Consider the following 10736-nt stretch of genomic DNA (forward strand, 5'->3'; position numbering starts at 1 on the left):
TATATATGTATATGTATACATATGTTATATGTATACATGGTGTTTTATTTATAAGTATAAAGTTTTTTTTTTTTTTTTTTAACTGAAATTAAAAGTTTAAATTGCAAAAAGTAACTCCAGATGGATACCAATGCATACAACAAAAAATTAAATATATTGACCAAAGCACATGACATATTATGCAAATAAGAAGTTAGCACAGTGATTGTTATTCCACTTGCAATGCTTATAAATATCAAATAACTAGTTTATCATTGCACAGATTTGATAGTGTTGTCTGCACATATATTTAAGACAACATATAACTTATTTCCACAGGGAAAAATGTCACAACATTAATGCCCTAATACAGTGAAAGTATCTTGTTCTTGACAAACATATTAAAAAAAGACAGAGCTAGTTGTGAGCTACTTCAATGTCCATGGCACAGAAGCAATCAATTCCTAGAAATCTAAATCATGCAATTCCGTTTACATAAGGAGGACTACTTTTGTGGATGAGGATTACAAAGCATTTATAACCCAGCCTTGTTTGAGACTGCTTAACTAACAGATGGTGCTAAAAGGTTTTCTTGTAAATTTTCCAGAATTTTTCAAATATTCCTAAAAGGACCCTTCCTCTCAGCAGGATCTCAACTTCATCTGCTTTTCTACTGGATGAAAGCATCTTAAATGCTTCTTTCCATTTCCATTTCACATTTTAGTTTCCTTTTCCCTTTTACCTTTCCCTTTCCATTCCCTTTCCCTTTTCCTTCTCTTTCCCTTTCCTTTCCCTCCCCCTCCCTTCCCAAAGCTACACTTAATTCAAGAAGTAATGCTGTTCTTATTTCCTTCAGTGTTACAGGCCTCAGACTGTGCTGAAAGACACTAATGGATTCTGTTTGACTTTGCTGGTTCCTGTGATAAATTAGTGGGGGTTTGTTCATTGTCTTTGAGGAATTTGGAGAATCTGCTGAGGGGATAAGGTTGCACAATTTAACGGCCTTGGCAAGGGGGAGGATTAAGCGAACAGATAGCAGGAGGGGGTGTTGGGTAAACATCCTTGAGTGAAACAAGACTCTGTGAAATCCCTTACCACAAGACATCCTGTCGACCCCCCTCTCAACAATAGACTGCGCAGCCTCAGCCAGTTCGACAAGTCCCGATAAGCTGGAACTCGACTGCTGTAAAACAGCAACCCTGGAAAGGGAAGTTGCGTGCTGTTGCGGAGCGGAGACTCCCCAGCTGCCCAGCACTGTTTTGCTTGTGTCTGCTTACTTGATTAATAAAATAATTTCAATAGACCAGAAAATTGTGTGGTCTAATTTATAACAATTTGGTGCCGTGACTCAGATGAAGGCGGATTGATCGGGAATCCCTCTAGGGGAGGCGCCCTGCCGATTTCGGGGGCCCCAGAACCAGAAACTCCTGCTCGACCCCTTCACCGACGAACCCAGAATTAGACACAAGCAAATAAAACCGGTAAACCCCAGGCAACCTTTGTGCATGAAGACCGAACGAAGACCCACGGGGTGGGTAAGTATAGGCCGGTGTTCAGTTCGGTTGGGGTTGGGTTCCCGGAGCACGATGTGTGAGACGTCCAAGTGTGGACGAAGCGAGTGCGGACCCCTCAGTAGTGCGGTTCCCACCTCCCGCGAGGGACTGGGCCACGAAAAGGGGGAAGCATTGTGTGTGTGTGTGCGAAGGTGTTCCGGAAGACGGGGCAGAAGAAAAGTAAGCCTTCTGGCCCCATGAGGGGGGAATCCAGTGCTGTAGGGATACCCTGTGTTCCCTCTGATAGTCCGTTAGGACAAATGATTAAGAATTGGAATGATTCCCCTTCTAGGCGGGGAAAGAGTAAAGTTAAAATGATTTATTATTGTATAGAAGTGTGGGGCAACAAGCCCATCAAAGGGGACAGTGTTTTCTGGATTGGGTATGCCAAGCCCTCAATATTTATGTTAACTCTAAGAAGCCCTTTAGTCTGGAAGAAAGTGAGTATGCGCACCTCTGGATAAATTCAGATACGAGGACGCATCTATATCCTCTAAAAGAAAAAGGAGGGCGGGATAAAAAGAGAAAGGACTTAGAAGTCCCGACACCGCCCCCGCCCTATATTCCACCGCCCGCACCAACGGCTCCCGTCCTTAATAGACTCCCCGAATTAGCAAATCCAGGAGAATTGGAATTGGATCATGAAACACAGGGGCCGGTAACCAGAAGCAGGGCAAGAAATCAGAAATCTGCTTTAAGGGAGGGATTATATCCCCTACAAGAAATAGCGATGGAGGGACCCCAGCCAGGAATGGGATATGTGGCCGTTCCCATTAACTCAGGGGATGTGAGAGATTTTAAAAAAGGAAATGGGAAATTTACTAGAAGACCCATTGGGAGTGGCGGAACGAGTAGACCAATTCTTAGGCCCAAATATATATACCTGGGAAGAGTTACAATCCATCCTGGGAATCTTCTTTACATCAGAGGAAAGAGGAATGATTAGGCGTGCTGGGATGCGAATTTGGGATCAGCAACACCAGCAGTGGCTGGCTGCAGATATAAAGTGGCCAATGCAGCAGCCTAATTGGAACAATCAAGACCCCATACACTGGGGACATATGCAAGATTTAAGAACAATCATAATTCAGGGGATACGAGAATCTGTCCCCAGAGGACAGAACATAAACAAAGCTTTTAATGAACAACAGAAAAAGGATGAAACCCCAACAGAATGGTTAGAAAGATTACGAAAGAATTTGCAACTATATAGTGGTTTAGACCCTGGAACCCTGGTAGGGGAGGCATTACTTAAAGCCCAGTTTGTGGCAAAATCATGGGTAGATATTAGGAAGAAATTGGAAAAAATAGAGGATTGGCAAGATTGAGGTCTGGACGAATTATTAAGGGAGGCACAGAAGGTGTATGTTAGAAGGGAAGAAGAGAAGGAGAAAAAGCAAGTACGTATGATGGTGGCAGCAGTGCGAGAAGGACAAAGGGGGGCTGGACCGAATCTAAGGTTCGACCTGACGCATGGGAGACCTAGGAAGGAGGAAAGAGGCAGCCAAGAACGGAAAAACATGACCTGTTTTTATTGCAACAAGAAAAGTCACATGAAGAAAGAATGCAGGCAAAGAAAAGAGGATGAGAGGATGTTTAAGAGCAAATAGGGGTGTCAGGGGCTCTATTTGCTGGGGATCCAAAACAAGACCGAGCCCTTGATAAAATTAAAAGTGGGTCCCCAGTGCGAGGAGGTAGAATTCCTCATAGATACAGGGGCTGAAAGATCAACAGTCCAAACCTTGCCCACTGGATGCAAGGCCTCCACGGAAAAAGTCCAAGTAATCGGAGCAAAGGGGGAGCCCTTTGGGGTCCCTGTTATAAAAGAAGTAATAATAGAATTAGATTCTAAAGTGAGTAAGGGGACTCTGCTCCTAGTACCGGAGGCTGAGTATAATTTGTTAGGTAGAGATTTAATAATAGAATTAGGAATAGGGTTAGAAGTGATAGGAAAGAAATTAGAAATTAAATTGTGCCCACTCCGAGTAGAAGATGAAGCAAACATCGATCCTAGAGTCTGGTACACGTCAGAAAGTGTAGGAAAATTGAAAATAAGGCCTTTCGAAGTGACCATAAACAAACCAGAAACACCAGTAAGGATAAAACAATATCCCCTCTCAGAAGAAGGTAGGAGAGGGCTAAAACCCAAAATTCAACGGCTACTACAGCAAGGGCTATTAGAACCTTGTATGTCTCCCTTCAACACTCCTATCTTACCAGTAAAGAAGGATGGGAAGTACATATTGGTACATGATTTACGGGAAATCAATAAGAGAACTGTTAGCAGGTTTCCCGTGGTGGCAAATCCACATACACTGCTCAGTCAATTACACCCAGAGGACCAATGGTATAGTGTAATTGATCTAAAAGATGCATTCTGGGCATGCCCCCTGGACTAAAAATCTAGGGATTATTTTGCCTTCGAATGGGAGGACCCAGACATCTATAGAAAACAGCAGTTAAGGTGGACGGTCCTGCCCCAGGGGTTTACAGAATCCCCAAACTTGTTTGGGCAAGCACTGGAGCAAATTTTGCAAGAGTACAACAGAGTGCTGGGCACAACCCTGATCCAATTCGTAGATTATTTACTAATAGCTGGAAAAGATGAAGACATTGTAAGACAAGCTAGCATTAGCCTATTGAATTTTTTGGGGTCACAGGGATTAAAGGTGTCCAGGTCAAAACTACAGTTTGTAGAAAAAGAGGTTAAATATTTGGGTCATTTGCTAAATAAAGGAACTAAGAGGCTGGATCCTGAAAGGGTTAAAGGGATCCTAGGAATAAAGGCCCCAACTACCAAAAGGCAAGTGCGGCAACTGTTAGGGTTAACTGGATACTGTAGACAATGGATAGAAGATTACAGTGGAAAGGTTAAATTTCTATATAACAAATTGAATAGGGATGGATTACTCAAATGGACAGAAGAAGACAAGGAACAATTAGAGAAATTAAAAGAAGAACTGATGCATCCACCAGTTTTAAACTGCGCAGCATTAAAAAAAAAAAAACAAAACATTTTTCTTGTTCGTAAATAGCACAGAGAGGACTGCCTATGGTGTACTAGCTCAAGAATGGGCAGACAGTAAAAAACCAGTAGCCTATTTATCTAAGCTATTAGACCCCGTTAGTAGAGGTTGGCCCAGCTGCTTGCAAGTAGTGGTGGCAGCCGCCCTACTAGTGGAAGAAGCACAAAAGATTACATTAGGGGGAGAAATAAAGGTTATATCCCCTCACACTATACGTGGGGTGCTGCAACAAAAAGCTGAAAAATGGATAACGGATGCAAGGTTACTAAAATATGAAGGGATCCTAATATCCTCACCCAGATTAACATTAGAAACGACTGCAGCACAAAACCCTGCTCAGTTTCTTTATGGTGAACCAAATGAGCAGCCCGAACATAATTGTCTTAGAAACATAGAAGAACAAGTGAAATTGAGGCCTGATCTGGAAGATGTAGAATTGCCTTTAGGGGAAAAGATATTTGTGGACGGATCCTCAAGGGTAGTCAAGGGTAAAAGAAAATCAGGGTACGCATTGGTTAAAGGAAAAACATTTGAGGTAATAGAATCAGGCCCTCTGAGCCCGAGCTGGTCAGCGCAGGCTTGCGAGCTATATGCCATGTTAAGAGCTCTGAAATTATTAAAGAACAAAAGCAGAACAATATATACAGATTCTAAATATGCTTATGGAGTAATACACACCTTTGGGAAAATATGTGAAGAGAGAAGACTTATAAATTCACAAGGAAAAGGACTAATTCATCAGGAGGTGATTCTCCAAGTTTTACAAGCCTAAGGAGATTGCGGTGGTGCATGTGAAAGGACACCAGCGAGGGCTGAATCCCCAAATCAGAGGCAATAACTTAGCTGATCAGGAAGCAAAAAGAGCAGCCCTCATGTGCATATATGAAGTGACTAAGAGAGCAGACTGCCCGAGTTGTGGCAAAGGGAAGGATTTAAAGAAATTTCCATGCTATGATTGCTGGAAAGACTGGGGAGTAGAAGGGATTGAATGTAATTGTTCGGAGGAGGAGAGTCCGCTTTATAGAAACTGTCACAAGCATGGCCCAGCCAATTCTTTATGGTCTGGTGGGCACGTCCCCCTCCCCTTGTTTTGTTTTACTACTGTAGAAAAGGAAAAGATGACACAAATGGGGATTCGAGAAAATGAAAAAGGAAAATGGGTACTACCTGACGGACGAGAAGTGTTACCAAAATCAGTAGCTATGAGGGTGCTATGGAGATTTCATGAACAAATGCATTGGGGCACTCAGGCATTAGTAGATCAATTTGCCATTAATTATATGTGTATAGGGATATATAACATAGCAAAGGGAATTGTTAATGAGTGTATGACTTGTCGGAGGGTAAATGCTCAAAATATGAGAAAAAGGGTTCCGGGAGGACGAGAATTAGCCCACCGACCCTTTGCAAGAATTCAATTGGACTTTACTGAACTTCCCAAAACAGGAAGATACAAATATTTGCTGGTAATCATAGACCATCTGTACTGGGTCTGGCTGGAATGTTAACTTTCCCGGCAGCAGCCCATACAGTGCTGTGCTCTGCACTTGCAGCTGGAACAGCAGTGTTATCACACCAGTGTTGTGTCTACCGCTGAGCAGCAGTGGCAGAGCATCGGGCCTTTCTCTAACTCTCCTAGGGGGTGGGCAAAGAGTGAGGAGAGAAACATCACTAGGGCAGCTGACCTAAACCAATCAAAGGGATATTCCATACCATATGATGTCACACTCAGCAATAAAAGGTGGAAACAGGAAGAAGAGGGGAGGGGTGGGCTCTTGTTGGGAAAACGTCGGTCCTCCTCTCGAACACTGGCTACGTGCGTTGAGGCCCTGCTTCAAGGACGTGGTCAATCATTGCTCATTTGTGGGAAGTAGAGAGTAATTTCTTTCCTCTGCACTTCCGTATAGCCTTCATTTATTTTATTTGTTTGTTTTCCTCCCTTCTTTTTATTTTTCCCTTTCCCCCTCCCTTTTCCCCTTTCCCTTTTTATTTCCCTTTAGTTAAATTGTTTAGTTCATAATAATCTTTATTTAATTCTTATTATTATTTCCCTTTAATTAAATTATCCTTAAATTACCCATGAGTTGTTCTTTGCTTTACTTCTCCCCCTCCTCATCTAAAAGAGGGGGAGTGAGAGAGCGGTTGTGGGGTTTAGCTGCCCAGCACGGTAAAACCACCACACCATCTTACAAATTTTGTTGAAGCATTTCCCACGACAAGGGCTACAGCACAAACTGTAGTGAAAATATTGTTAGAAAACATAATTCCCCGATATGGGATTGTAGAAGCAATAGATTCTGATAGGGGACCACACTTTGTGTCAAAAGTATCCCGTGACACAATGAAAGCTTTAGGAATCAAATGGGAATATCATACTCCCTGGCACCCTCAGAGCTCGGGGAAAGTAGAACGGATGAACGGGGAAATTAAAAAGCAACTCACTAAATTAATGTTAGAAACAAAAACCTCTTGGATAAAGTGCTTGCCGCTAGCTTTGTTAAGTATACGCGTGAAGCCCAGGACTGATCTGGGAATCTCCCCTTTTGAAATGCTGTATGGTATGCCTTATGATCTCAAGATACCCCTTGATCATCCCCACCTACAAGATGATCAATTAAAAACTTACCTCACACAATTGATAAATAGACGCAGGGAATTACAGAAAAAGGGTTTAATTGCGCAACATCCCCCTTTGGATATGGCAATCCACAAGATACAGCCTGGAGATAAGGTCCTGATAAAAACTTGGAAAGAAGTTACATTAACACCACAATGGGAGGGCCCCTATGTTGTTTTGCTTACTACAGAAACAGCTGTCCGGACTGCGGAGAAAGGATGGACACATGCCAGCCGTGTTAAAGGACCCGTCTGTGATGAGAAGTGGGAGATCGCTTCAGGAGACAAAGGCCTGAAGCTCACATTGCGACGGATCCAATAGGTACCGTAGGATAAGGTAGAGGCTCTCCCCTGAAGAACACTACTGCTGCTGAGAAGAGTTGAAACCTCGTAGTTGGCTGCAACCCAACTGACGAGAAAGGCAGAGGAGTGAATAGGTGGGGAAAGAATGGGCCTCGGTCGTCCCTACTGGTATTTGGGGGTCCTAGCAGTGACCGTATCCTGCATAGCGACTCAACACCACCCCCACCAACCTTTTAAATGGACTTTAAGTCGATTCGAAGATCAACAGGTTATTGCAACCCAGATAACATCAGGGGGGCCAAGCTTTACTTCTACACTATGTCAGCTGGTCCCGAGGCCCCGATGCTGGGAATATATGGGATTTTATATGTGCCCGAGTTCGAATCCTGGAAAGGGGTACTGCAACTCCCCTAATCAATATCACTGCAGCTATTGGGGTTGTGAGACTATAGCCCCTAGTTGGATACCGGGATATGGTAGAGATAAATAACTAAGGGTCCAATGGGGTCCATATGGGTGCATTCCACCACAAGGGTGGGGAGGACGTGGAAACTGTAAATATCTCTTTTTAAATGTTACCCAACCCACGGATAGAGGGTGGAACATGGGAAGAGTGTGGGGAATGAGATATACGGAACCTGGAACTGACAGGGGAGGACTCATACTAATAAAGAAGGAAAAACCCGAGACTTCCAAGGTAGTCGGGCCTAATAAAAAGTTATTAGGGGAAGGTTTGGTTGTCCAGACTGTAAAGATACCTGGGACTGCCCAACCTACTACAGTGTTTTCTAATAAGTCGACTTATTAGAGTTATCCTTTCCCACACTGCTTCCAAGCATTGTGAAAAAGAAAGGGGTTGTGAAAAGAAAGAGTAGTATGTGGAAAGTTAGATACAGTGACTAAGTTGCGGGAAGGATTAGAAAAACGCAAAAGGGAAAATGAGGCTCATCAGAATTGGTATGAATCCTGGTTTAATTCTTCACCTTGGCTTACCACACTATTGTCAACTATAGCGGGACCTTTATTACTAATAATAATAGCATTGACTTTTGGGCCATGTATTTTCAATAGGGTAATTGCAATTGTAAAAAGTCGATTAGAAGCTGCTCATCTTATGCTTGTGTGTGCTAAGTATGAATCTCTTGAGCAGGAGGAGGACGCCGCAGAAACTTTGATGCTCAGCAAGCAAATATTGCAAAAATTCAATGAACAAAATATGTTAGAAAAAGGAGGGATTGTGATAAATTAGTGGGGGTTTGTTCATTGTCTTTGAGGAATTTGGAGAATCTGCTGAGGGGATAAGGTTGTACAATTTAACGGCCTTGGTAAGGGGGAGGATTAAGCGAACAGATAGCAGGAGGGGGTGTTGGGTAAACATCCTTGAGTGAAACAAGACTCTGTGAAATCCCTTACCACAAGACATCCTGTCGACCCCCCTCTCAACAATAGACTGCGCAGCCTCAGCCAGTTCGACAAGTCCCGATAAGCTGGAACTCGACTGCTGTAAAACAGCAACCCTGGAAAGGGAAGTTGCGTGCTGTTGCGGAGCGGAGACTCCCCAGCTGCCCAGCGCTGTTTTGCTTGTGTCTGCTTACTTGATTAATAAAATAATTTCAATAGACCAGAAAATTGTGTGGTCTAATTTATAACAGTTCCCAAATCTTTGTTAAGTAGTGACAGAGTCACTGCTCAGTGCATCTGGGGGAGGAATGCCCCTGGGTGAGTAACAATCCCAGGCACCAGTACACATTGGGGACCACTCAGCTGGACAGCAGCTTTGCAAAAAAGGACCTTGGAGTCCTGGCAAATATCAAGTTGAACTTAAGTGCCCTTGCTGCTAAGAAGGCTAACAGTATTCTTGGCTGTATTAGGCAAAGTATTGTCAGCAGGTCAAAGGAGGTGATCCTTCCTTTCTTCTCAGCATTGTTGAGGCTGCACCTGGAGTACTGTATCCAGTTCTGCCACCCATGCAGTACAAGGGAGACCTGAATGTACTGGAAAGGGTTCAACACAGACTCACCAAGGTGATCAGGGGGCTGGAGCCCCTCTCGTATGAGGAGAAGCTGAGGGAGCTGGGTCTTTTCAGCCTGGAGAAGAGGAGGCTCAGGGGGGATCTTATCAATGTGTATAAATACTTGACGGGAGGATGCAAGGAAGATGGATCCAGGCTCTCCTCAGTGTTGTCCAGTGACAGGAAAAGAGGCAATGAGCACAAACTGGAACACAGGAGGTTCTGTATGAACATCAGGAAGCACGTTACTGTGCAGTTGGCTGAACACTAGCACAATGGGCAGCCTAGTGTGAGTATCTCATCTTGAGCAGAGGATTGGAACAGAAGGCCTCCAAAAGTCCCATCAAAACCAGCCATTCTGTGATTCTATGTCTGAGTCTCTTGGCATATTGAGATTCAGAACAAAATTGTTCAGTTGCAGAAAATTATTAGCAAAGAAGAGGAGATTTTTTTTTTTTTTTTTTTTTTTTCCTCTTGGAAATTGAGGGTATTTGAAAAACAAATGAAAAATAGCCGATTGTTATGACTGTAATTTGTCCATATTTTATGCAGGAAGCTATCTCCTCCTTTCCATTTCTAAAGTCTGATTTTTTCCATGACCTCACTTCAGCACAAGGAATGAAATTACTTCTAAGCTGAGGTACCTATTAGTCCTTAAAATGAAACTGTAGCACAAGAAAACATCTTGTTCTTGTCCAAACCTAGAAAAATACACATATTTCATTGAATGATTTCTGTATGCAGACTTCTTTTTAATTGTTACACTAGCAACTTAGTCAAAACAATAGCTAGTCAGATATGACATTGCAGAAAATTTGACGGGTCTAATTCTGCAGTCATACACAGGCAAACCTCTCACTGAAATCATGACTGGACCAAAAAAAGACTTCTTCTTTTTTTTTTTTTTTTTTTTTTTTTCACACTTTTAAGCTTCTTGTGCAAAATGAAGTCATAAAACCCCTTTACTCCTTCAAATTGTAATTGTACAAAATTGGTAAATGCTTTGTGAAAGTGCTCCATTTTTCCCTTTAATACTGCATCTTAAACCATAAGTATATGTTCCAGCAAGTTACACACACACATAGAAAAAAAAAAACAAAAAACAAAACCAGAACAAAACAAACAAAAAACAACAAAGGAACCCTAAAATTTATTTTAAATTCAAAGGATAATGAAGGCAAGACATTCAAATCAGCATGAAGAGTACCATGCCAGTCTCTCACTTCTAAAAGGAGATTCACAACTAGC

At 42.6% G+C, this 10736-nt stretch overlaps 1 protein-coding gene across 2 annotated transcripts in view; it reads left to right on the forward strand.

Annotated features, from left to right (window-relative positions):
* Positions 1–450: 450 nt before the first annotated feature.
* The window catches only part of NMBR (neuromedin B receptor), a 41585-nt gene continuing 31299 nt past the window's right edge, over positions 451–10736 (forward strand). For both annotated transcript variants that reach the window (XM_084513567.1, XM_084513568.1), the window contains exon 1: positions 451–1514. The gene's annotated coding sequence lies outside the window, so the exon portion shown is untranslated. The remainder of the gene's footprint in view (positions 1515–10736) is intronic.

This window comes from Aythya ferina (assembly GCF_964211825.1).
Source record: "Aythya ferina genome assembly, chromosome: 3".
Lineage (NCBI taxonomy): Eukaryota > Metazoa > Chordata > Aves > Anseriformes > Anatidae > Aythya > Aythya ferina.